We start from the raw sequence: 27505 nt of genomic DNA, 5'->3' as shown, positions 1-27505 counted from the left end.
AAGCACTGTTCTTTAAAAACCAAAATAAAGAATATCTCTACTGGAGCTTCAGGTCTGGCTAACCCAACCAACAGGTGTGGCTATCTTTCCCTAACACCCCCTTCCAGCCCTTCTGCTGATTCAATTACAGGGGTTCTGATCTGGCTGGGGGTTTAGGAAATAGGGGTGGGCCTGGATCCTGTCCTCAGTGTCTTTCCCTCTTTGAAGACCAGTTTAGCTACCCAGCCCCCTTCCTGCTTTTTGCTCTGTAGCTTGCAGATCTCCTCCCACCAGATGTCATTTTGTTTCTTTTCAGGCCACTCTACACCTCATCAGAGCGGTGTGGCTCAGCCTGTCAAAGGCTGGCCAATCAGGAGAGGCTGCTCTAGAGCTGGATTCAGGTGCATCAGAAAAGCAAGTTTTATAACTTCTTTTCTGTCATAGCTAAAACAAATCTAACCTTGTTTCTGGATTTATTCTAATTATTATTTATACACTTTGCATTATTATTTTAGCTCACTCCTGTCAATAAAGCCTTCCGACGTTAGCCTATGGAGCTGATGCCTAATAATAGGGAAAACGAAATTGGCAGTTTTTCCCTCACCAAGGCTTATAAAACATATTTTATAATGTCTCTAGGATAGACCTTAGAGGTGACTTGTATGTAAAAATAAGGTAGTTTAAGACGTTGGAAGTACCTTTGATTTCAAATTCTAATTTGGACATCATTTTATTTTAAAAGCAGCTTGCAAAGCAGGGCTGACTTTTAAAATGACAACAGGCAACACAGCAGTGCACCCTTAAGTGCAGTAAACCTACTGGTCCTCTAAACATACATGCCTTACCATATATTAGGGGCTTGCAGGTAAGTTGTCATCTCACACTTGTCCTAATCATTTGGTACCTGCAGCCTGTCCCTGGTTACATGACTTGGTCCTTGTGTATTGCCCCCAGACAGTAAGACAAAGAGAGGCTAGGTGTTTGCAGGATGGGCCACTCTAACTTAACGAGAAGGAGCTGTCACCTACCACACTTGCACATCAGAAAGGGTCTGCCTGAGCACACTCACAAAGGGTATGCCACTATGTCTTTTGTGTCCCCAGACAAACTGGGGTCAGGACAGAGTGGAGGGGGATGCCTGACACCTCAGGGGGTTTAAACAGTAAGAACCTTCCCCTACTTCACAGTGGGTACCAGGTATAAATAATGGACTCTTCATTACCCATCTGGACCTATGTATGACACAGAAGATCGACTGCTGTGCTGCTTTACTGCAAGAAGGACTGCCACTCTGCTGTGCTGCACTCCTGCCTGAGTGAGAAGGACTGGACATGGATCTTGAACCAAGGACCACCAGAGGGACTTCAAGGGCTACTTGGTTGGTCTCCTGATCAGAGCCTCAAGGACTAAATAGGCTCCAACATCATTGTACCAGGCACCAGGACTCTACCAGCTGTGAGTCCTGCCCTTCCAAGTGACGCTACATCAATCCTAGACCCTTGGAAGAGAGCCTGAAGGAGCTCTGCCAGCTGTGGTCCCAGCTAATTTGACACCTTGTGACGTATAGCCTCCCAAATCTCTGCATCGAAACCACTGCATGACAGATCATCAGCGCAGGTCTTCACATTGCATGCCTCAATGGCATTCTCAACGAAGATTCAGTACTCTGCATCGCAATCTACATCGGAATCAGCAGGTGAGTGACACATGTTCGACGAGGACTTTGCATTGCTAGCCCCTCATCAATGGCATCCTTGAATATGATTGGGGACCTCACAATGGACCCTCGCAGCATCCTTGGAACAACGGCTGCGCAAGCTTCCTTCGGTGCGGGATCTCGCAATGCGCCGCAACCAGGATTTAACGTACTTTGTTCGGCTCCCCTATCTGAGACCTTGTACCCGGCCCGCACTTTATCACGGTCAGCCTGAACTTGTGACTTTGCTCTGGTCTAAAGCAACCAGAAGACCACAGTTGGTACTTTGAGCTTTTTATCGCTATTTTCTCTTAAATGTTCTTTTTTAAAACCTTTATTTTTCAGTTTTAGAAAACATAATACAGCAGTTTGCGCAGTACGGTGTATAATGCATGACAGGTCGCACAGGAGAAGGCATTCTTTCGACCATTGAACACTCAGGCGACTTGTCAGGTGCACACTATGGCATGATCCATCATTCCAAGCTTGTGGGGAAATCACCTTACTACTGTTAAGACTAGGTCCCATCCCTCCCTGGGTTTGAATCATCACCCACACTCCCACCTGTGGTGTCACTATTCGTGGGGTAGGTATCTGCACGTGGGTCTAGATCCTCCTCAACTTTTTCAGCCCGCCTTCTCATTTTCATGTGCTTCTCCTCTGCTAGTGACCACCCCCGTACGTCCCTATATGAATTTTCCACTTAAATGTTTAAAGTTGCACATCTCCAGCTCTACTGATTGGATTTTTGTTTTCTTTATCCTAAACTGTTTATTACATTTTACTCTATTTATGTAAATTGGTGTGGGATTTTTCTTGTGTTGTGTGTCACTTTAATGATGGTTGAAATGTTGCATAAATAATTTTGCACATTGCCTTTAGGTTAAGCTTGACTGTTTTTGTGCTAAGCTACTAGAGGGTTAAGCACAGGTGATTTGGGGCTCGCTTGCAACTTCACCCTGATAAGGATTGTGGTTGCTGCTTAAATAGGGTTTCACCCCCCTCCCCCTTTAATCAGTAACCCAATTTCTTACAGGGTCTTATCATCTTTGGGTCAGTCTTTTTATTGGACGTAGGTCTTAGGGTTAGGGTTCTGATTGGTAGGTTAGTTTAGGGTTTCTGATTGGTTCCTGGGGCTAGGATTTCTACTGGACATAGGGCTTAAGGTTTTGTGTCTGATTGGCTGCTGACACAAGGGCTCTGAATGGCTGTAAGTGGCTGGGCTCCTGTTGGTCCTAGGGCTTAGGGCTTGTGTTTTCATTGGTTAAAGAGGACAAGAGCAGCTGCCTGTTTGAGGCTGTTCGAGACTGCTTGGGACTAGGGCCTGTCCAAATTCATAGTCACCAACATCTACCCTACCCCATTCACATCCACAACCAGATTACCACACTCACAGCAAATGTACTTCACTCATTTACTACAAACTAATCCTAACGAAGTTCATTGTCTCAGCACTCACTACAAAACCCCACAAACCACACCTATACCCCATCTACCCCAGCTACCACACATTTGCACCATCACTTATAAACAATACACCAATTTATGCTATACCACTAACCAATCCACTCATCACAAACACAACCCAAATTCACACCATATTTAACTACATCCCATCCAGACACACATTACCTGCTCTAATTACTCCAAACAAACCCCTTTTGACACTAACAAACCTATACTCAGCCTTCATCTTTTCACCCACCAACACACCCTTCTCTTCTTTCTATCACAATAATACAACCACACAACTCTTACACTCCACTGCATCAAACATATTTCGTCTGTCAGCGATCAAATCTAACACAAACACTCTTACCTCTAGTTCATCCCCTCTTACACACCACATGCACTCTATTCAAAAACACATCACCACCCCCTTTAGCTTACAACTACCGCTCACCAACAATACTTTACATACAAATCCTTCTCAGAAAACACCTACATCAGCACCTCCTTTCACTGCTCCTCAAAAACAAAACATAACACACACACTAGCACAACAAAATCTCTCACACACAGTACCTCATAATACTTTCCATCACAAACTACAATCAAACACCCACTCTCACCTTCGAGACTACAAGAATGATGCACACCGGGAACAAATTCCAATGCCATGCTTTCTCACTTCCCCCATACCTAACTCATATACAGCAACACCACTCTTTTTTAAGCACCTCTCATTCACTGGACAATTTAGAACCATACTACATGACCCACATACTGCACCACCACCCCTATCTCATACACATTCCACCCTAAACAGACACAAACAAAATAAGCAACATGTCACTCCTCAGAACGTAGCTTCTGCATGTCTACTGCACAACAAGGCTACACTGCAAAAACAACACAGCTCACCAACTCACTCTCAACCACCATCTCCACCACCTACACATACAGACCCATCAAAATGCTTCCTTAGCCTGTTGGACAAGGAACACAATACAGAATAGATACACTATTGCTATTCTCATACAGTTAATACCAGCACTAAGAACACACCTGCAACAAACTGACAAAATACTGCTCACTCTTCCACAAAACAAAGTCACATTGCCACCAGAGCTCATTCTCTAAACTGCCTACAAATAAATGCTCGATCACTGCCTAAATACAAGCAGCATATCTACAACCTTCTCACTGACACAAAACATGACATACTCTTCATAACTGAATCATGGTTGGGAGATGATGTGGCTCCAGTGTATCGTATAGACAAAATAGGAGGTGGCCTAGCTGTTGTGTTCAGGCAAACATTAAATATCACTAAAGCTGACGACGTCTCCATACAAGGATGTGAGGCCCTCTTCACCAGATGCAACCCTACACCATCTTTCTCCTGTAACTTCCTGCTCCTTTACAGACCTCCACCTAGCAATGCAACTTTCCCAGACGCACTTCAAGACACGGTTTCAAACCTGATAACACTACACTCCAACCTATGCATTCTGGGCGAACTCAACATTTGGTTTGACAAACCCAATATGCCCCAATCAAAAACAATCATCACTGTATGTTGAATATTAGATGTGCAATGCAGAGTGTTTAAAATTGAGATTTTTTTCTGTCAAAATTTTAGCCCCATACGACGAAACACGTGTTGGCTAAAAGAGGCTGGCCACTAGGCTGAAAATAAAACTGCTAAACTAAACCACGAAAGTCAATTATAAGCTTGAAGATCTATCATTGGATTGTTATTTGATTTTGTGCATGTGCTTGAGGCTGTTGATGAGGCTATTAATGGGCACTGGGCTCAGTCAAGTACGCCTCGCTAGATCAGGCAATTGCAATGCTCCAGGAGCTGGGACCTGGAACATTGCTAGCAAAGGCACATATAGAATTCTCAATTAGGCTCCTTCCGGTGCCCCCTGAGGACTTTTATTTATTGGGGTTCCAATTTGAGGGTGCTTTCTACTTTGACAAATGTATGCTTATAGGCTGTTCAGTTTCCTGTGCTTACTTCGAGAGGTTTAGCACCTTCTTGGAGTGGGTAAATAGGCAGGGATCAGGGCACCAGCCATAAATGATCTTCTCTTTCCCACGTCTCTTGTAAACCCACTATATCATAGGCTTTAAGAAAATTAATCCATCTGGGTTCCCTACTTTTTGTTCTAAGCCCTGCTACGTTCCAACTTAAGATCTTCCAATTCAGGTTCTCCTCCACCCTCTCCATGGAGGGTCCTTCTCCCCCCTCCCAACCCACTGGGATAAGGGGCTGCAGTCAATCGTTTTCATCCAAACTGCTTAGTGGGAAAAACCTGTTAGAGCACACTAGGCCATTCACCATTGTGTCCTCATTAACAGATTTAGACAATATTTTGGGGGGAAATGGACCTCTATTTTGAATCAGATTATCAAGCCGGTTCATCCTAGGACCTTGCCCCGAAGGTGGATCAAACTTATTTTTCATTTGAGATGAAGTCCCCAGCTGAGTCCTACCCAGAGACTGATTGCTCTCTGGGGGTGGGTAGAAAAATCCCAACGGTAGAGCCCTTATGCCCCCGGGCCCACATTATAACATTCATTAAACAACATTCCTGCCACCCCTATTTGATCAAAGTTAATAACAATACAGTCACCTTCTCCTTCTTTAATCCTCTGTCCCACCCCGCCAACATGTCTAACCATTTTATGTGAGCTGAGGCCTGTGCCCCATATATTGAGTGTTGTTTGCACTCTCACGTCCTTGAGCACCTCGGTAGTTGCAGATATGCAATGAATAAACAGCTTCTTCACAACTTTAGCTTCTCCACACTTTCTGCCAAGGTTTTCTTCTCCGGCCTCTATAGCTCTAATACATAATACTCCTTTCTCTGACTAATGTTGCCTTGGGACCGCACCTGTAGAGGAGAGAACATGCAATGTAAGCACGAAAATACATTTAGAAGTTCCTGCTTCTACAGTCAAGCTAACCAAGCCTGAGAGTTCACTACAGTTACATTAATGTAGGTGCACCTACTGTTTCAAAATAAATGTTAGATGAATACTAAAATCATTATTACACATGTAAGGCATTTTTTGTCTGCATGCAATATAACCTGAAACATAAGTGAAAGGTGTAATAAAACTACACTTCTTCATGATTAGGCTAAACATTAATATGCACATGTTTATGGATCTCTAGTTTCCACAGTGCATGCACTTCAGGGTACATTCAAGTGCACCACTGTACATTAATATCAGAACACACAACATATATGATGCTAAGAGCACGTATATATTGCGTACTTGTGACGTGTATGGGTGAAGCTAAAATTTCGCTGCCCCAAGACTGTGGTTGTTGAAGTGTGTTTAAGTGCTGTGAATGATAAGCTGTAAGAAAACAGAATTCATAAGGCTTTCCTTCGTTAACTCTAATACAATCAGGACTCTCCTGAACTGGCTTGGAGAATCTGCAATGTACTGCTTCCGGTGAAGTCATACCGGTATAACCTCTATAGTGCCATGTTTACCCGAAAGCAACACGTTCTGTGAAAATTATAATGGTGCCTTTTTAATGTATTTTGCATGGGTGACTGGAGGCGACCAGGGTGGCTGAGCAGACATGGATGTGGGGGGGAGGGAGTTCTAATCACTGAGATGAAATTGTGTGTTTCGTTGGTGGATAAGGGGGGGGGGGCAGCTTTTCGGAAAGAGTAATAGAAACCCTTCTTGGAAGTCCGAGCTCGTGTTCAATGCGTATTCCTGGAGATGAGTATTTCATCCCACTGGACCCCTTTTAGAACAAAAAGGCGGAATAACGGGCTCGGGGAGGCTCTTCAACCCTGAAAATAATCCCCTCCTTTCTCAGAGGACTGGGCGTAATTAATTTAAAGCAGAAAGCGAAACGCCAGTGCAATGATTGTTTTCTGTCAGCAGCAAACATTGCATTGCTTTGCAGTTAGTCACAGGGCCTGAGCAGCACGAGCCCCGGCGGCTATCAGGTATCAGCCTCGACGCGCGTGCCGCAGCAGCGCAGACCCGGAGCTCCGGCCGCTCTCCTAGGACAGAAATAGTTAATCTCGGCGAGCAGCGCCGCTGAGGGGGAGTTGCCTGGCCTAGGCAGCAGCAAAAACACGAGCGCGCATTCCTGCTTCTCCTTCAGCTGCCAACATCTGATTAGAAGCAGCGGCGGCGGCGGCAGCACAGTCCGCCCGGCTCTGAGTGGCTGCTCCGGGCTATCGGGGAGGAGACTGCGGACAGGGAGCCGGGGAGGAGGTACGAGAGCGGCGCAGACTGCCGGACGGTGGCTGCAGGCCCTTGGCAGCGGGAGGAGCCGGCGGACACCCCAGCCCCGGGGGACATGCGGAGAGCCTGAGGCGTCAAGGACCTGCCTGCTGCCGTAAGTAACCGAGGATGCTCTGCGGACCGTGCGTTGCCGTGGGGTCAGATGTCAGGGTCTCCCGAGGGGGGGGCCGGGGCAGACAGCATGTCACAGCGTGATGCCCGGCAGGCCCTAGGGGGTGAGCCGCATTCTGCAGTACATTCACCGCTCTCCAATGCCTCCCTCTGCAGCCGGTCGCCGGCCAGCAGCTGTGACACCCACATTTCTTCTGCTTTGTCCCTGCCAGGTTTATTGTATCACGATCTATTTCTAGGGGGTGGCGGTGTGTGCCGCTGGCTGCACACAGCATCACCCTCATTTGTACTCAGCCTTGGTACTGATTTGATGAAAAGCCCGTGTGTTGTGGCAATGCATAAATACCTTCGGCTGTTCTGTTATGAGCACCTATCATTCTAGTCACTAGTGCACAGAGTGGGCTTACTGGACAGCAGGCGCATTATGGATGGCGGCCTTACATGCTCGCTTCAGGTGATGGGGTGTATATGCAGTACATTGAAATGACCCTCCTAAGGCAGGGATGCTGGAATTCAATGGCAATTCTCCAGTTGACCAAACTTTGTGGTACTGAGATTTTCACGTATCCGATGTTTTATGATTTGTCACGACGGAGAGCGCTTAAAAAATGTTAGACTCCAACATTAACAAACTGGGCATGCCCCTGGGCAATGCCCTTTGAGCAGCGGGCCCTTGTCTTAAATGCACTCATCCGTTAGAATCTTATGGCTTCTTCCATCACCTCCATCCCCTTTCAGGGCTCGGCCAGGGGGCTGGGGAGGACGGGTTCGAGCAAGGGTGACCACCCCCTGGTGTACATTGTTTTTAGAGAGGTGGGCTTTTAAGTGTATCTGCGAGCCTTGTACTCAAGCTGCCCACCCATGACAGCTGATACAGTCGCATTCCTTTGTGCCTTTGGCAAACCTGCCAAGATCACACATCGAATGTAAGTTTGTGTCTCAACTGTATGAGCTAGATCGGGTATTGGTTTCATGTAAAAGAAGCAATGGGCAGGGGGAAAAACACCCTGTTCTTGCTTTAAATGGGGTCCAGATGCCGTTGTGTGACGTGGTCTCTTATACAGTTGGTGTTGCAAGGCTCAGTGGAGTAGAGAAGGAAGTGCTGGCGCAGGCGGGACCTGGCGTCCATCCGTAGCGGCTTGAAGCGGTGACTCGGAGGGTGGGGATATGTCAGCACAGCCCGTTTGGTGATTTAAGCGCGCATCCGCTCACATTTGCTCTAGTGCTGAAAATCCGCTATATTAGCAATTTTCAGTGGCCGGGTGACGACTATTTGTCACCGTGCATGTATTGGCACGGGCGGCTGAGTTTTAAGGGAGACAGCATGCATTTTGAGCATACCTTGCTTGCCTCCACCAACAAATCACTTCCAGGACAGAACGTGTCACAGAGAGCAGTGAATTTGTGGGGCTGGTTTAGATTACCTACCCCTGACAGAAAATATGCGGCTTCCTGCCTTCACAGACCCAGGCGACCGATTTGGACATATTACGAGCAGGCTGGGCAATTACATCACTTGTAAAAGGCGCGCAAGATTTCTTTTAACCTTGGTGTCACATACCAAGTGCACGGCTTATGGTAACCCACGATGTATTTCCTCAGACCGAATTGTGCGTTTCGTGCAGTAGTTTTGGTTTAAGAGCCGCTCTGCTGGTGATTTGAAGGCGTGTTTGTGTGCCTGGGACCTGCGTTCCGGCTGGGGGTGCTTGGCAAGCACTGTGACAAGCCTGCGAATGCGTCACATATTGTTTTGAAGTGACGAAGAAGACACCGTGGAATAGTTGTCTCTCACTCAGGTGTGATTCGCACCTGACCGCTGTGCGTGACTCGTGGTGCGTTCACACCCCGTGACAGACTCCCCGCCGTCTCCCAGGTGGCTGTCAGCTGTCTCTGCCTGATGGGCTTATCTCAGGCTGAACACACGGGATCTGCCCAGGCCGGGCTCAGCCCTCCACTCGCTCTCGACGTGAACAAACAGCAGTCCAACGTGCATTTAATGGAGCGAGCCTGACAAGTAAACTGCACTGTAAACAAGAGTGCATTGTTTCATAATTGGGCAGGGTGACGGGATTACAAGATCAGCAGCCAATGGGGAGTTCGTTTTTTTTGTTTCTCAGACGCACGCCGCCGATCTGGCTTTTTAAGAACAATCTAACGCTGTTCTTTTCTTTACAACATTATTTCAGTTCTTTCACGCAGAGAAGGCAGATTTTTTACTATGTATCCAGTTCAGCAGGCCTGAAGGAAACCGTTATTTCCTTCATAAAACTAACATTGAGATAATATTTGAGAAAACGACATCGTTTGCTTCGAAGGTGGTTAACGTTCATTGCTCGTCTCTGGAAATAGGACTTTTAAACATGGAATAACTAAGTTACAAACAAGGGCACATTTTCACAGGAAAATTGACATTTAGTTTATTGAGATAGATTGTTAAAGCTTTAGAGGCTAAAAAAAACCTGAAGATGCTAGCGATTTAACCTCAGCGTTCTATAAATGTATTCATTCATTCATCCACTCACCAGTTTACACTGAGGTGAATTTACGCCTGAATTAAGTTCTCTCAGTAACAGATAAGACAGTACGAGACTAGAAAATTAGATACATGTAAATACCATGACATCACTTAGCATAGCGCCATCAAATGCATTCAAATAGTGGTTTCTTCTCCGGACGCACGAAGCCCGAGGTGCCAGGCTTAGAATGGGAGGCACCAACTTTTGTTTTTTACTGGATTATTTTTTATGGGGCACCTCACATTATGCGCCACAGATTAAATATTCCTTGTCTCAAATTCTATACAAAAAGGAATATGTACACAGTTAATATGTGAGATAGAAGGTGAGAGTTTAATGACAGCTGCATTCTGGTCACAAGACGTACAATCATAGCCATAAACTACAGAAAGGTCAGCAAGATTTGCACCTACTAGGTTTTGAAGAGAGGAAAATGGTTTTCAATATTAGAGAAAGAAAGATTTCAATATTGAAGTGCTTCTTGAGAAAGTGCGGTTTTAAGACTGAGAGAGATGAGCAGTGGCTGTACTGGTAGGTAGCTCCCTCTCTTACATGCATGCTCAGAGAAGGAATGGGCACGGGAGGACCTCTCCATAAAATGTGTGATCTGTAGACTCTTCTCTAAGAGGGAGCCTCCAGAGATGTTCAGTTTCTGAGAGAGGTATGTAGGGGTATTTCAGTGCTGCGCCTTGTAGATTAAACAAGCAGTTGTATAAGTGCAGTTTGCCTCTATCGGGGCCATTTTTAGGAGGCGGGGACTAGTGTGATATATGCATGTGTTTGAGACAATCCTGGCATGCAGCACAGCCTCTAATGAAGCAACCCAGTGAGAAGTGCTTTCTCACAGTCAATGCAGGAAAGTACAAAATATTGCACAGCATTTTTAAGGCTATTTGGTGGGTAAGAAGCAATTGCAGTTCTGATTTGAGTTGTAAAACTGCTTGGTTGATTCTTGGTGTGAGTTACAGGTTTAAGTTCCCTGCCAAGTTTAATTGCAAAGGATTTTGCAGAAACAAAAGTTTGGGTCCGAAAACCCACATATTGATGTGCATTTATCCTGTTTTTTCATTAATGAGAGTATAAGGTACAACTGGGTATCATCTAAATAGAGATGATACCAAATCCCTTATTTGGTTAGAAGCTCCTCAAAGGCTTCAGATGAATATTGAAGTATAAGTGTGACAAGATTGATGCCCATGGTACATTGAAGGTAACAGGGTCAGTAAAAAGAGAGACTTTCCAATGTTAGCAAATTGGTGTCTGTTGTCAAGCTATGATTCAACAGGAATGGTGGACTGGAGTGGTAAACAGGAAGAGCCCATGTATGCCGCTCAAGAATGCCCTGAGAAACATGCCAACATTTTGGGAAAGTGGTGGGCATAGTATGGATTGATTTAATTGATTTTGGGACTTAGTTTTGTGATATATATATATTACCGAGGAATGTGTTCTTGTTTCTCTTTTGGACTGACTGACTATGTGCAGTGTGCAGTGTTCACTTTTGCAAGAAAGATTTTGATAAATCAAAAAAAAGATAAGATTCAAACCATTTTAGTACAGTGTAACTTATGCCGAGCTTGTCTTTAAGGGTTTTATTTTAGTTTCTTTTTTGAACCATCTTTATTTGAGTTTCATTATCAACAATACAGTAAGCAGGCCAGAACTTGCTAACCAGTGAGACACATCACTGCAAGCAGTATTCCCTCCGAAGCCCTGATAACTGTTTTACATGTTTTCTAGATAATCAGAAGATGCAGGTTCCATAAGGTGCACCAACATATTACCAATTCAAACAATAGGCAATAGGCCATTCCCTCCAAGCCTGCTCCTCACCAGACCCTCACAGCACCCACCCTGGTGTGGTAGGCCCTGTTTCTCGTTGTACTTTAGACCATGATCAGTGTCCTTGCTGTGCCCACTACCCTTCCATCTCTGAACATCTGAGAGTGGCTGGGTAGACCAGGGATGATTGTGGTGGGGTTCTATACCTTTTGACCTATGTGAATACTCAGTAACTACATGTCCCTACTCAATCCAATGCATCCGGGTCAGCCTGAGGTGCCTGTAGGGTGTCTTGTAAACCTTCCCAGTCTGCTGCAATGGGTTTCTTTTCGCAATCCACGTGCTTCCTCCTATCGCAGCGCTACAGCTTCGGCCCTACTCCACTTAAGTGTTGCCACACTCCAATGTTCCATACTGAGCAAAACACTGTCCTTCAAATGCATGGCGACCATTATACAGACCATCAGCAACACCAAATCAGTAAAGCGGGTTGTCACTCTCCCAACATTTCTGTGCTTTTATAGCCCTCGCATGCCACTCGCCATACTATAAAGGTCAGTACGGCCCCTTATTCTGGGGAGTGAGTCCGTGACCACCGCACACAGCGGGCAACTCCAGAACATGTCCTTTCATGCCCCCGTTGGGCTCCATACACTGTGGGCAAGTCGATACTGATCCGGGAAAGATCCACTACCGCGTGCATCCAGCAGCTTCATTCGGGATGGAGCACGAAGCTGCTGGCAGCACGTGGTAGCGGTGATACTGACGATCGCAGTCATCAATGGGGCACGCGACCATTTAGCGCATGATTCCCTGAGGAGTGGGTTGCAGGTACAAGGGATGACAGCAACCACTCGGTCCGGTGTGAGTTACAAGTGAGGTGAAGACTGGTTACCCTGGCAGCCCTGATGAAGTTGCCTAAATAGGTTGGCAACGAAACATGTCGGATTTTTGCTTTTGAAAATGGCCCAATACAAGCCATTTTTTAAAATTGAGGACGCTCGCGGCACCAAATAAAATTATGTTTAGCAAGTGAGTTGTACCCCATTTTAAATCCTGAGAACTGCATTTCTTTTCTCATGGGACCAGTGGGCACTCTAGTGATACAAGCACTGACAGTGCATTTACACATGTTTTTAACTGTTTTTTCTTCCCTTTTCTCACCTCTGAGAATTCTTTGAAGAAGCACATACTTTTTTCTTTTGGTCAAGAAAGTTATTGATGATGATAAAGTGGGTGAGCTAGTGAGTACCAACCAGCAAGCCCCCCTTGGTGATACTACCGTGAGGTACTTTCTGACCTTTCTCACATTTTTTTCACAAACTCTGTGGGGACACAAATCTCCTTTTTATGTGGTGTATTGACATTTTCTTCTTGAAACTGAACAATTAGACACAACAGGTTAGTGATAGTGTGCCTTGCTTGTGAGGAAGTTTTAAAATTTCTTATAATCTCCTCAGGTGTCTTTAAAATATAATAAATTGTTCATAACCAGTCAGGTCTTTTTGACAATTTTTGTACCTGCTGCATGTGGAGCAGTGGGAAGGCGGGATTTTATTTTAGGGTCGTACCGTGATCTCCATGTAATTCTCAAGATGGAAGAGATAACTATTCTGGCCAAATTTGTCAAAGGCAACAGAGAGTTCAAAATAGATTCGGGTCCTTAGTAGGTTTCCAATAAAGGATCTTAAAACTTTCATCCTTCATGTCTAAAAGCGTTGACACCGTGCCTCAAGTGTGTTGAAAGCCACTGGCAGGTCACCTTTGCAGCTGATTGGCAATCTCCGTTTAAAGGGTTTTTCACTTTCATATAGAGACTGGATATTGGGTGGCAACTCAATAAATTTTGTTAGTCTACCCTTGTTATTTTTTACATTGTTGTAATCATAACCAAACAGATAATTATAACATGCAATCAAGTAAAGATACTTTTATGATTGTGGTTTGTGTTTATGTAAGTGTTTCAGTATTGCCTGATGTAGATAACAAGGTTAAGGAGCCATTTTTGATTGCTTAAGAGACCGTAACGTAGCATAGTATGGCGATTCATTAAATGCAATAATAACATATAATAGCGCAACATTAAATAATACTGCTTACCATAAAATAATATAAAACACAACATACCATAACAAGAATTGGCAAAGCCAATAGTTCTTGCCTTTGGAGGGCATTAGCTAACTTCTTGTTTTGCCAATCCAATGTTTATTTACGTTGTTGAATGGTGTTGACCATAAAACAGGTGGCCAATATGTGATGGCATACACGAACAAACATCAGTACACATGCATGAGAATACGTTAGGACACAGTAGCCGTTTGCCTTTTTTTAAATTTACTATTCAAAGATGGCAGACAACCATCTTGGAACAGTAAATAAAATAAAATAGTTCAAGGGTCAGCATAGCAGCAAACTGCAGCTACTGGACCATTCTAAAAAGTAAAAAAACTAAAAAATACTAACAGAAAAAAAAGGGACGTGGAAGGGCTAGGGGAAGCAATGAAACAGAGTGGTTGAAGGAGCAAATTTAAATCTCTGTTTGGCCAACTTAGCCAACATTTGATCCTTTCGAGATCAAAAATGACTTAGTAATAAAGTAGATAATGGTAAATCCCCTTATGTACAGTGCTATGAACTGGCAAAACAAGTAGTAAACACTTTAGAAAACATACGTGGGAACTTTTTAAGGAGTCTTAGAGCAATCAGATGAGAGGCTTTTACCACTGTTGTCATGGAGATTTACCTTATTCGTGGACATACATCTGAGTACCAAATACATTCCATTGGCATTTGACACTCAGGGTAGCAAAGTTGAGCAGTTATGGGTGTACTCAGGGAGGTGCTGTAGGTTAGAGACACTGAACTCAATAAGACAGATATCCGTCAATAATTAATTGTCTGACCAATGCTTTTAATTAGAAAATATCTACTTTACTCTCAACACACAACACAATATTGTACATACAAGTTACATGGTGGCTTTACTATGGTATACTGTTCTTAAGGAAGTCCTTACTAGAAACACGGGCAACCAGTACTTACGTTGGCTGCTCCGCAGAACATGTATCGGAATGACTAGTGCAAGTCCAGGCACATTGGCTCGCGGATACAATTATGTTGATTTCCCCTTGGATCTGCATCAGCTCCCCCAAAGGATAGTAAACAGGTAGACCGTAAAGTATCCAAAGGTTCTCCCCTCAGTGCTTGATCTTTGTGCTGGACCTTGTGTTCGTCTTCTTAGGCCTCTGCAGGCCGGGCCTGCTGCTTGTTGGCTGTGTTGGAAGCCACACCGCTGTGTTGTCAGCATGGCCCCAAGTGAGACTGTGCTGACTGTGGGCTCGGCCCACAGCCCATCCAACTCTGGTTTCTGTAATCTTTACCGGACCCTTCACAGACACACCACAAAGCGCAAATGTTCTCTATAAAGCAGTCTGCTCCTAGTGCCACTCTATAGGAACTGACTAAATTATATGTGGAATGACTGTAGCTGTATATATGGAAGTAATTAAGGCCCCTTAAAATTCTGCAAGAAATTCTGACTCCTATCCATTTAATCAAATGGGATAATTCACCCCTTCAGCAAGGTATTATGAGGCCTCACCCCCAAACGTGGCCAGTCGCTGGCGTCCCAACAGTGAAGACATTGAGAAGATTAAATAAGCAAATGATGAGACAATAAAGTTGACAACTAGTTATTTCTATGTAAATGTGGAGTGCAAATGGATTAAAATGAAATGTATGACCTTGTAAAGCACCGTGCCTGTTAGCAGATTAAATAAAAATAGGTTGAGAGTTACTGAGGAGTTTGCAGAAGGCCAGATGCAGAATGAGTCAAAATGGGGATGGCAGCTAGCGACTTTATGAAAGAAGCTCTAAAGAAAAATATCACAAAGGGTATTTATTGATAAACTTTAGGAATGGATATATTTTTTAAGAAACAGTATAAGATTTTTTTTAACAGCTGTTGCGGAAATGCCTGGAGGGACATCTGAGCGGTGTGTCATGAGATGTACCATACTTTTCAGAAACGCAGCCTTACATATGGAAGTAATTTATTTTGGTTTCGTTTCACAGGGTGCCACGTAATTTCTAGGGCTTTTTTGTGTTTATTTTAAAGCTATTATTGCTGACTTTATTGTTTATTCTGTAGCAAGGTTTGTTCCCTCCTGGGAAAACTATATTTAATTTATTGATATAAGCCCCCACACTCCAGTGGCTATTTCAGCAAGCTGTTATGATGAACGGGAATGAAAGTTCCATGTTGGTGTTTCAAAAGTCTGTTAACATATAATGTAAGCCAAGTGAAAAAAGGTATAACTTTTCTTTACAAATGTGAAGAGATTAAGGTGTATTTCAACTTCAGTCCTGTTTTTCAGAGTTTGAAAAAATGATGGCGTTTGTAAAGTTGCAATGAAATGGAAATATTGGTGATGTTAAAGCCCTTTCACAAATAAAGTGATCACATTGAGTTTAAAAACCCGAGATGGGTTTTTGTTAACAATATGGGTAAGAGGACCTAGTCCTGCCCAAAAAAAATAGACCAGTGTTCACTCCCAAAACGAGGAGTAGCAGATATGCAGGGTTCCGCCCCTGCTGCCACCTTTAGTGCTCTGTTGATATGCTCTTATCAGGGGACACCATAAGCGTCACCGCCCAAGAAGTTAGCTCTATTGTTGCCTGATCTCGAAGAGAGCTATTAAGATAAAAAACAATTTTTACTAAGCGGTTATACTGGCCTATTAAGAAGTTTCACTTGTTAAATTAGGTAGTAAAGTATTTCCACTTTAGATTGTTCCTGTTAGCCCTGCCTGGGTGTCACACGCCAAGTGTTAGGATACGTGGTAGAGACATAGTTGGCACAGAGCATAGATGTAGGATGTTAGTGTGGCATGTGGTGGGAATTCATTCATGCGCATCCTCTATTAATTCTTGCCTAGAAGATGTTAAGTGTAACCATTTTTAACATATCACACAATTCCATATCACAGTAATCTACAGCCAGTTATTATCTATTTTGCAGCAGTAAGCAAGCATTGGCAATACAAATAGGCCTGGCTTTAAAGGAATGTTATGAGGCATTAGAAGAAAGACGCATGGGTATTTGTGTAGAAGCAAAGAACTGTATAATAATATTGGTGTAGATTAAAAGGTCAATTGAAAGTTGCACAGTTAATCCAGACCTAAGAATCCACGGTGGTTAATGACTGCTCTCCTCCCATCTTTGCTGCAGCCAGAGAAAACATAAATTATCTAGTTATGTAAGACCCTTTAATAGCATTCCAATGTCATGTGCATCTCTATAAAAGTCTAAGCTAAGGCAGCTGGATAAATAAAAAAATGATTACAGCTGCGTGGAGGACAAGCACTTTTTTCGTGAAAGCACACAAAACATGTACTTCTGGATGCCAACATGTATGTGGAGGAAAAGCCCCTCTCTAGTGATGTTCACATAATTATTTGGCAACACCTGTTCTGTCAAGCCGGACCTTAAAAACAAAGTGTACTACTGCTTGAATTGATTATATAAATCTAGATTTGTCCTCCTCCTTTCTGGACTAACCATGGATGTCTCTAGAAGACTGCTGAACCTATACAGTACTACCTCACCTTTTTGAAGCGATGGCTGTCATTCTTCTAGCAGGCCGCCGCCTGCTGCAGACATATATAATACTGCAGATGGGTAATGTTTAATAATAGGGTTTTTCGCCTAAGATGACCAAATGTAATAATATAGATAGCAAGAGCAAAGCTCAAGTTGTATATGATGTCACTTGGAACCCAAAGTGTAAAACTCAATGTCATTGATAGTTATCCATGTACAGTGTTACGTTGTGTATGCTCCCATGAGTACTCCACAGACTGAGAAGATTCATAAGGGAGCCACTCACAAAATACACTCTCCCAACGCATTCATACTTCCCTCAAGCTCTATTCTTCCTCACTCCCTTCCTACCTCACTTAGCAACTCTCCCCACCCAAAATATTACAGATACCAATACCTGCCATTCTTTCACCCTCCCCAACCATCCTCAAGAATACTCACCACTGTCTAAATAAAAAATGCTAAACAATATGAAATATTGTGCCATTATGCTTAACGATCCTAACCAGTGACCTCCCACAGCCAAATATTTTTTAATAAATATAGCTGACATCTTGTCATCTTCCCCAATCATGCTCAGTAATTCCCTTCCTCGCTCTGATATTATTTTAAAACCTCTAAACCTAGATGTGTGCCTTCTATTCCCTCCACTCACTGAGGTTGCCATATTGTCTTCACCCAATTGTCTTTCTCTACGTTCTCAGTTAGAGAATGGGGAGCCAGCACTGTGTTGACAGCTGCTCTTAGTGAATCGCTTCAGCGTGAGTGAGATTCTCCTTTCAGCCGAGAGTCTGTGCAGACCCACACCTGAAAGAAGGAGTGGTGGGTGGTGGATCAAGAGTGCCACCCTTATTACATCGTCTTCTCTGGATGTCTGCTTACATGGGCGAAGCAGGGGGGTGACTGAGGAAGCAAAATCCCCCTTCCTTTGGTGTTGCCACATCAGTTAAACCTCTATATTCCACTGCAGTGACATAGAATCCGTAAATAACTGTTAGAGATGGGGGTCTCCCGTTGGCAGGTTGTTACCCTGTCCAAGTAGGGATCCTTCTTCTTAGTCAAGATAAGAGGAATGCACTTATAAAAATAACCCCTGCTCACCTCCTTGGTAGCTTGGCACAAGCAGTCAGGCTTATCTCAGAGGCAGTGTGTAAAGCATTTGCACATAACCATCAGTAATACAGTGAAAACACTACAGAAGGACATCACACCAGTTTTAGAAAAATATCCAATTTATCTGTGCAAAGAAGACCAAAGAAGATAAAAATCCACCATACAGTTCTTAGAAATATCACTAAGCAAAAATAGGCATAAAATACAGTTCCTTGAAGTCAATAGCTCTGTCTGGGACTATGACGGCGTTGTGAACAACAAATCTAAACAGTTCTGGCTGACTGCAGCATCGTGGGCCAGCTACGGTGTCGGGAAAGACCCGCAAAACAGAACCTTTAGAAATGCAGGGACAGGAGCTCGCAATGAGCTCTGAAGAGCCGTCATCGGTTCCGGAGGTCGGGCATGAGTCATCGGGCCTTTGAAGTCACACGCGTTGCAGATCGGACTCCGTGTGGTTGAAGGCAGGAGCACTGGTGTCGGCGGCATTGGGGCTGCGGTGCTAAGTACAGTGGTGCGGCGTGCGGTGCCCTCAGGTCATTGTGCAGGCAGCAGCTCGGTGACGGTCATCCAGCGGCGTCGGTGAGACCAGGGCTGCGCTGCGAAGTGGGGCGGCGCTCGCTGCAGTGCTAGCAGGCTACGGTGCAGGCAGCGGCATCGCCATTGCTGAAGCTCTGTCGTTGGCTGACAAAGCAGAGTCGATGCCGCCCGCGTCGGTATGCTAAGGCTGCGGTGTGGGGCCTGGTACTCTCAAACCATAGTGCAAGCAGTGGCGTTGATGTCGGCGTGGAGCGGCATCGGGGATACCAGTGTGGTGTGTGAAGCGGGACAGTGTGAAGTGGGGCACCCACAGGTTGCGGTGCACTCAGCGGCTCGGTGGCAGCGGCGTGTGTCATCATTGGTGAGACATGGGTTGCGGTGTGAAGTGCGGCGGTGCCCTCCATGGTGCCTTCAGCACATGGAGTCGGCAGTGGTGTAGTTGACGGCGTCAAGTTGCTTTTTCTCCTGTTGCAGCACAAAACACACAGTTCCCAGTGCTGGTAGGAGATGAACTTGAAGTCTTTGCTGTTCATGAGACTTCCTGAACAGATGGCAAGCTGTACCTCAAGCCCTTGGAGAAACTAAACCAAAGAAGTTGCAGAAAGTTCAGTCCAGTCCTATCTCTGCCTAAGACCGAAGCAGCCATTGCAGGCCAACACTGCAAAGCACATGGCAAAGTGGTAGTTCCTCCTCAAAGCTTCTCCAGCTCTTCTTTTTGGCAGGTTCCTTGATCCAAAAGAGTTCTAAAATCCTGGGGTCAGGTCCCCAATATTTATATCACATTTCCTCTTTGTTCTCTTTGTGGCAAGGGTCTCTGAACCCAGTCCAAACCAGCTCTGCTCTCTCTGGCCCAGCTTCACTACAGGAGGTGGAGATAGCATTGGGCAGAGGAGACACTGCCTTTTCAGGTGCTGGTGAATACTCCTCAAACCATTCTAAAAGCAGGTCAGGCCTATTCAGCTGAACTATGAGTCTCCCAGGAAAGGCAGGACACACCTCAATCCCCCTTGTGGCTGTCTACAGTGAATGCACATCCCCAGCCCCTGTCACTCCCAAACCAGACAGTCCATACACAAACCAGCAGAGGCACACAGAATGGTTAGGCAAGAAAATACCAATTTTCTAAAAGTGGTATTTTCAAGCAGATAATATAAAAACCACCTTTAATATAAGATGTGTTTTTAAATTCTGAGTTCGGGCATATTTCTCCATCTTGTCCCAATGGAAAGTTAGGCTTGTAAAATGTTACAACGCAACTCCAATGTTAGCATATGGGACAGATAGCCTGTCAATAGTGAAAAATGAAATTGGCAGTATTTCACTATCAGGACATGTCACACTCACTGGGACATGTTCTACCTTTCACATTATCAGCCTCCTGCACATGGGGGTACCTTCGACCTACCTGAGTGGTGCCTTATATGTAGGAAAAGGGAAGGTTAGGGCCTGGCAAGTAGGGGCACTTGCCAGGTCAACATGGCAGCAAAAACTGCACGCAGACACTGCAGTGGCAGTTCTGAGATACCTTTTGAAAGGCTGCTTGTGTGAGTGGCACAATCAGTGCTGCAGGCCCACTAGCAGCATTTGATTTACAGGCCCTAGGCACACACAGTGCAATGTACTAGGGATTTAGTAGTAACTCAAATAATCCAAACATGGAATCCATAAACACAATTTACAATGGGAGCACTTGCACTTCAACACTGAACAGTAGTGAGAAAGTGCACAGAGGCACCAAACCAGCCAAATGAAGTCCAACATACCATTAAAAACATGGGGCCAGAAAGCAAAAAGACAGAGGAAACACGCCAAAAGATGCCAGGTCTAACAATAGCCTTGTTCCAAATCCAGGATTCACATATATTATTGTCAAAGGAAGCCAGCCATACATGTTAATAGCACATGCAATACACCCTTGAAGATGGACTGGTATCAGCATTGTGCAAGCAATCCACCTTAGAGTTCCGAATGACATGGACAGTTTATCCTTTGCTTTTGTTGTCTAATATTTCACTCAGCACCCCTCAGTAGCATCTTACCACCATTCATGATACCGACCAATCTACTAATCCCTATCAGATGTTGGCTAGCAGAAGCCGAATATTTTTTGATAGTCAAGCTTGAGTGGGGTCGTTCCTCAGCTAAAAATACCCCTCCACAGGCCTGATTACGAGTTGCGCATGAACAGCATGCAGCAGTTCCCATCAGTACCGTGCAATTGTAAATGAATCCCCATGGTATGGGGAATAACCACACAGACTCCGTTTTTCCAAGCTAAATTCAACATAGCATTCTCTAGTCAGTGTGTATTAACGCTCCCATTGGCTACCTGCTGTGAGCAGCATCCCTTAATAACCCGCGGTGCTATATTTAAGTTTATTTATTTTTCTTTTGCCATAATTGATCTAGTGTTATCTGTAATTTAAGATGTTGCTTTCCTTTAAGTTAAGGTATTTGTGACACACTCATTGGAATTGATGGAGTTTGGTTTACTGGGCGGGGAATGCTTGCCTTTGGTGCAGGTCTTTGACCATTTTCAAGGGAAGGCACCAACACTTACTGGCAGATTACCGCTTTCACTTTTCACAAAAAAAGAGATGCTGTCCTAATCAACAAATATTACAGCTTGCTTTACAAAACTCTTCTTTGGAATGCCAATAGGCTTGGCATAGCAAAATTAGATGAGCATTCGCACTGGGGGAATACTCTATTACTTATGCATTGTACGTAGGGGAACACGATACATGCTCTGGTAATCTATTTTCCAAAGAAAACGTGTATTTAAACTCGGTTTTCAACGTCTTGTGGTAACTGAGATTGAGGTAAGAAATATTCCAGCTGATTCCTAAGAGCAGGGTCTTGTAGCAACGTGTAGCACTGTAAACAATCACATGGAAACCGGCCTTTTGCAACAGCTGTTGATGATTTTAAAGGCTGGAGTTAATCTCCAGCCATTTTAAAATGAGTGTTTATGCGTGCTAAGGAAGGGTGGGACATATGGAGTTAGCCTGATGAAAACAGAGCTTAGGATGGCTTTTCTAGTGTTGTATGGTGAACCTATAGTCTAAAACATTGCTGTCCTGGAAAATACAGAATTCTTTTTCTACATCGTTGAGTTTGCATTTATACTTCTGATGAGGGTAGTGTAGACCGGTACCATCTGTTGCCCCAGGATTGACCTGTGTTACCCCTAACAGGGCCCTGGCTCTCAGGGTTTCTGTATGCCTCAGTGGGAAGAAAAAGGGATCCGGTCTCCTAAGGGCTTCTCTCTGTAGTTTCCACTTCCTACCCTTCTACTATTCCCCCACGAGCAAAAACGTAGTTCTTGCTTAATTAGTATCAGGACAGTATCAAATATGTGATGTCATTGTGTGGAAGGGAATCATAGGGTGTGTGATGCCGCTTTCATGAACCAGTAATTTTTTAGTTGATGTCTATACTAGGGTAATTTTTGGGAGCGAAGTTTTATCACAAGCACTATCTGTTCCAATACAGTGTACCCAAAATCAGGTATTAGCATAGAAACAAGTGTAAGCCCTCAGAAATTTAAGAGCCCAACACTAAACGTATTCTAAGTGCATTTAATTTGAGTGTCTCCTGTATTTCCTACTCCTACACAAACGTACTCCAGACGATAAAGACATGCCTCCTTTTTTCTCTGATCCACAACAACAGTGTTGTATTTAACAGTATCTGTAGGAAAGTGGGTTTCGGTTGCAGTAACCCTGCCACTTTTTGCCTGATTTCTGATGCACTTTGACAGAGTGCACACTGGGTCCTTGACAACCAAGTTCCCAGGGCCTGTGTTCTTTCCCTAACATGTACCATTGTTCTCACAATTGGCACAACTTTGGCCTTCCTGTAAATCCCTTGTAAGGGGTGCCTGTGGTGACAAGGGCCTGGTAGCCAGAGAAAGACCTCTGAGGGCTGCAGCATGTCTTATGCCACACTCTGAGACCTCTCACCACAAACATGTACCACTGTCATTGCAACCTGCATGTTTTGGTGCAGCTAAAAGTGAAGAGTTGACATGGCATACATCCTTGTGTGCCATGCCTACCAGTCACTGCATGAGGAATAGTTAAGTCACCCTTAAGGCAAAGGGGTACTGTAACTCATGTGAGGACCTATCGGTATGAACAGCTAGGCCCCTATACTTTCTAAGTCCAGTCTTAGATATTTTAAGTGCAGTAAAGCCATATACGAGTATATGGTCTGGAAACTTGTCTTTACGGTTTCACAGCACCATAAAGGCTTTACCGAATCCTGGGATGTTTGGTATCAAACATCTCAGGATAACAAACCTGCACTGATTCCAGTGTCAGATTTATTAACCCTTACACTCGGGGGTCCCTTCTAGAAAAGACACCTAAACCAAACCAGCCTCTTGTCGGTTCCCTGACTGGTAATCACCAGCCAGCCACCAAGAGACAGTTGTTTAGACCCCTGAGGTGAGAGCCCTAGCTCTCTGGGTCCAGAAACAAAGCCTTTCCTGGGAGGAGGTCAGGAAGGGCTGAGCATCATCAAAGGCCCTATCATCCTTGCACTGCGACCCCACACCTCCTGCTAGCAGGAGGAGCCTCCATTTCTGTCTTCCCCCACAATTTCAGCAGGAAGACAGGCAGTTAGCAATTCCAGGAGGTGGGTCCACCTCTGCCAACCCCACCCCTCAGGTGGGGGAGGTGAGGTGAAGCCCACTCTTCAGTGCCCACCATCTTGCTGATGGAGGGCATCCCTCAATCAGAGTTAGGGAATGTGCTCACTCCCCCAAGTGGGATGAGCACATCAAGGGTGTAGTCACCCTAAGGTAAGTAGCCCATTGACTACTACCTCGAGACTCCTAAAACTACCCCTAAATATTGTATTTAGGCAGCAGCCCTGAACCCAGGATGGTAGATTTGAAGTAACAAGAAAAAGAAGGACCGAGGAGCCAATGCTATAGAAGAGGAGGAGGACGATAACTGCTTTGGCCCCAGCCTTACCGTCCCGTCCCGTCTCCTGCTCTGAACTCCTGCGAGCTGAACCAGGCATGTCCTGCAGCCAGCAGCCTCCAAGAACCCCAGAGACCTGCCCTGCCTTCACAAAAAACTCCTATTTCCAGTGGACACCGGATTTGTCCAATACCAACCCAAGCAAAAGACTCCAGATCCGTCCGGATCTACAAGTTCTCACCACTCTGCACCTGACGCCCGCCGCCCTAGTCCGAGTGGCCCAACACCCCAGCGAGGTCCCACTGGTGATCCTGACCTGAGTGCCATTGTTGGGTGACCTCCACGACCTTCATCTCGACACCTGCAGCCTCAATCCAAAGGGTCCCCCAACCGTGACCGGAACCGGTGAGAAGAACCAGATACAAAAGGACACCCCTGCATCCGTAGCTCCTGTGACCTGAGGTGCCCAACCAACAGTGTCCTTGTGTCCAGCATCTCCTCAACTTCATCCTCCAGTCATTGGTTCTCCCGTCCATCTTCTGGCTCCAGCCTGCAGTCCGTTTTCACGACCGACAACCTCCATTGAATTGCACTGGGCTCCCAACACCTCCTAAGCACCCTGCACCTGGCCGCCCCTGAGGCGCTCGTGGTGTGGACTTAGTGCAGACCTGGGACCCTCTTTGTCCTGATACTAACCCTAGGAAGTTGGCTCCTGAGACCGAGTGGCCTGCCCGGGAGCAGTCCCCAACATAGGTGCCCCCTAACCCCTTAGGCTAACCTTGGCACACTGCATTCTGCTCCTGGCCTCCCTAGTGCCACTGGTGGTGCTCCTTGAGTGCCAACCTGAACCTTGGAGAACCTTGGTTCTACCCCCCAAAACTCCAATCCCAAAACAGATTTACTCACCTGTAACCTAACCCTTCATTTTTCCCATAGGACTGAATGGTGAGTTTTTCTCAAAAAGGTCTTCTGTGTTGAACTGTCTTGTACTGCACAAACAGTAATCTATTACTTGCACAAGAGTTAACCAGCTTAGAACTGTCTTGTGTTGTATAAACTGTGTGGGGAGTATATATCTTACCAAACCAGAACTATAATACGAAAGTAGTCCAAAAGTAAGCAAAAAGTACTTACCTGCATTTTTTAACTGTTTTCTCAACAGCAAAAGGTAATCCAAATGTTCCTACTAATCCAGCTTTCACTGTCTTACTGAAAGTAACATGGTATGAAGAGTTTAACTTACCTGCTACTAAGTGAATCGTTGTGCAAGAAATAAAAATAACAAAATAATAACTTTTTATACAAAAACTGGTCTGCATTCAGTCTTTGAGTGTGTGACATAATTTCTTGCTTAAGTGTGTACAATAAATGCTTAACACTATCCTCCTGATAAGCCTGATTGCTCAACCACACTACCACAAAAGAGAGTAAGGTATTATCTACTTTAGCCTCTGCTATACCTCTGGGGATCCACTGGACTCTGTGCACACTATATCTTATTTTGGTATAGTATATACAGCGCCAGCTTCCTACAGTATCCCTCTGGTGGGATTGTTGCACTTATAGCCATCTCTCAGAAGGCAGTATTAACAAAATGTAAACAAATAAAATTTGCTTATGCACTTTAACTCCTACGCTTGGAGAAAATGTCTGCTTTTTTGGGAATTTAAAAGCAATTACAGAAACATTTGCATTGTATTTTATTTGCTGTTGTGTAGGGTACCGGTTCCGCTAGAATGACCCCCTCCCTACTGTTGGGAATCTTCAACTGTCACAAATTCAAAGGACCCTTATACCTGAATTTTCCACTTATGGAGATGTAATTGACATACATTTCCACATCCATAAATGAAATGTTGAAGTGCTATTGAAGTGGAATACATTTATATTTTTTTCTCCATCGGGTAAAAGTTTCAATGACCATAACTTTTTGGGAGGAGACACTCCATACTCATACTCGTAGAGTTTTGTGAGGATGAAATATAGGCGCATTTGCTGGCTGAAAACTACATGCAAATCTTGTCCACAAATTTGTGAGTACTAAAGTTAGTATGGACCCACAAACTCCTGAGTTTGTGAGCTTTCAACAACTTTTACAGGTAGACCCACCCACAAGCTCACCTCAGTAGTTGGTTGTCTCACATAGGATTTTAATACTAACGGACAGTCCATGTCAGTAAAGCCCAATTGAATCCCCATATTCTTAAACCTGTGAACCAGAAGCAGGGTTGAACTTGCACATGTTTTTGGACGCCTAAGCTGTAATGGAGGGAATTTTAAATTAAGATTAAAATTAATGTAATTAGCCTCTTGGAGGTCAGTTACGTATAAATGGTGAATTTCAGTGTTTTTTATGGTGTTAAAACATTGTTTTTTATTTTTTGAAAGACCTACATATAACTCAATGTAAACTTTTGGTTTTGTCAGTGAATTTCTGAGTTTTTTAACATGAGTTAAAATGTTACTACTTTAATGACACTTTAACCCATTCAGTGAATATATATATGTATTAGAAGGGCATACACGGCTCCTGTATTGGTGATGTCATCCAATGTATGCGTCCATGCGGTGACAGTCTACAGACCTAGAGCTGAACAATCATTGTGGTGATAATGTCTTTGGTGTGTCCAGATCTTACGCTCCTTAAACCTTCCCATCCTCTGTTTCACCTTTTGCCTCAGGAGAGAAGTCTCCAGGCCTAGGTATGGGCATAGTGCTATATGTGCCTCATCCACTAATGTTTAAATGCACGCAGTCGTCACTGCTTCATTTATGGGTAAGAAAGTCGGACTATCTACTCAGAAGTGAAAGTTTTTATATCTATAACTCCAACACTGTATTTCAGTCAAATTTTTCGTTAGTGTAATTCCGATAAGGTTGATATTTTGTTTTACATATCCCTAGAAGTCTATACTGTGTACAATCCTTTATGTGACACACTTCTGTCTGTTTTTCTTATTTCTCAAAATCAATAAAGAAATATTGCATAAAAGAAGTAGCAATAGTTCTCGCCATATTTGTTATTGAGCCACACTATCAACCATCATACCGTACGCGAAAGGTTCAACTAGTTGTTACCATTCTGTCTGTATAAGTAGTAAACTGCCTGGGATGTTACGGTGTAGTAACTCCAAGTAGTATCTGTTCTGACTCTTTGGTTTGAATCCTGTTTTCAAAGTGTTTCGTTTTTAAAAAAAATGATAACCTGTGTACTTATTAATTTTATGTGCCAATATTAGTATTTTTCCATGGCTACCCACTCTTGAATCTAAGGCATTGCCGTCACTCTACCGGGGCGTTTGTGCCATAAATGCGTATTGATGTGCATGATGATGCTGATTTGTGCCAGGGTTTTGATGTAGGGTGCTACTCAATATGCCAGAAGTGTTGCTCAATTTGGAATTCTGCTGCTTAATATTTTTGGCTTTTTTGCGGAATGTGCCATGGCGCTGCCAGTTGCATTGAAGTATTGATCTCATTTCCTGTCCTCTGCACTCTATATACC

General features: G+C 44.3%; 1 protein-coding gene across 4 annotated transcripts in view; it reads left to right on the top strand.

Moving 5' to 3' along the window:
* The first annotated feature begins 7256 nt into the window (after positions 1 to 7256).
* Positions 7257 to 27505, top strand: part of DAB2 (DAB adaptor protein 2) — a 269293-nt gene continuing 249044 nt past the window's right edge. For 2 of the 4 annotated variants that reach the window (XM_085631150.1, XM_085631147.1), the window contains exon 1: positions 7257 to 7502. The gene's annotated coding sequence lies outside the window, so the exon portion shown is untranslated. The remainder of the gene's footprint in view (positions 7503 to 27505) is intronic. The other 2 variants (XM_085631152.1, XM_085631151.1) reach the window with 1 other exon arrangement.

This window comes from Triturus cristatus, chromosome 2_1, assembly GCF_964204655.1.
Source record: "Triturus cristatus chromosome 2_1, aTriCri1.1, whole genome shotgun sequence".
In the NCBI taxonomy this organism is placed as follows: domain Eukaryota; kingdom Metazoa; phylum Chordata; class Amphibia; order Caudata; family Salamandridae; genus Triturus; species Triturus cristatus.
This window is presented reverse-complemented; position numbering and strand designations above follow the sequence as displayed.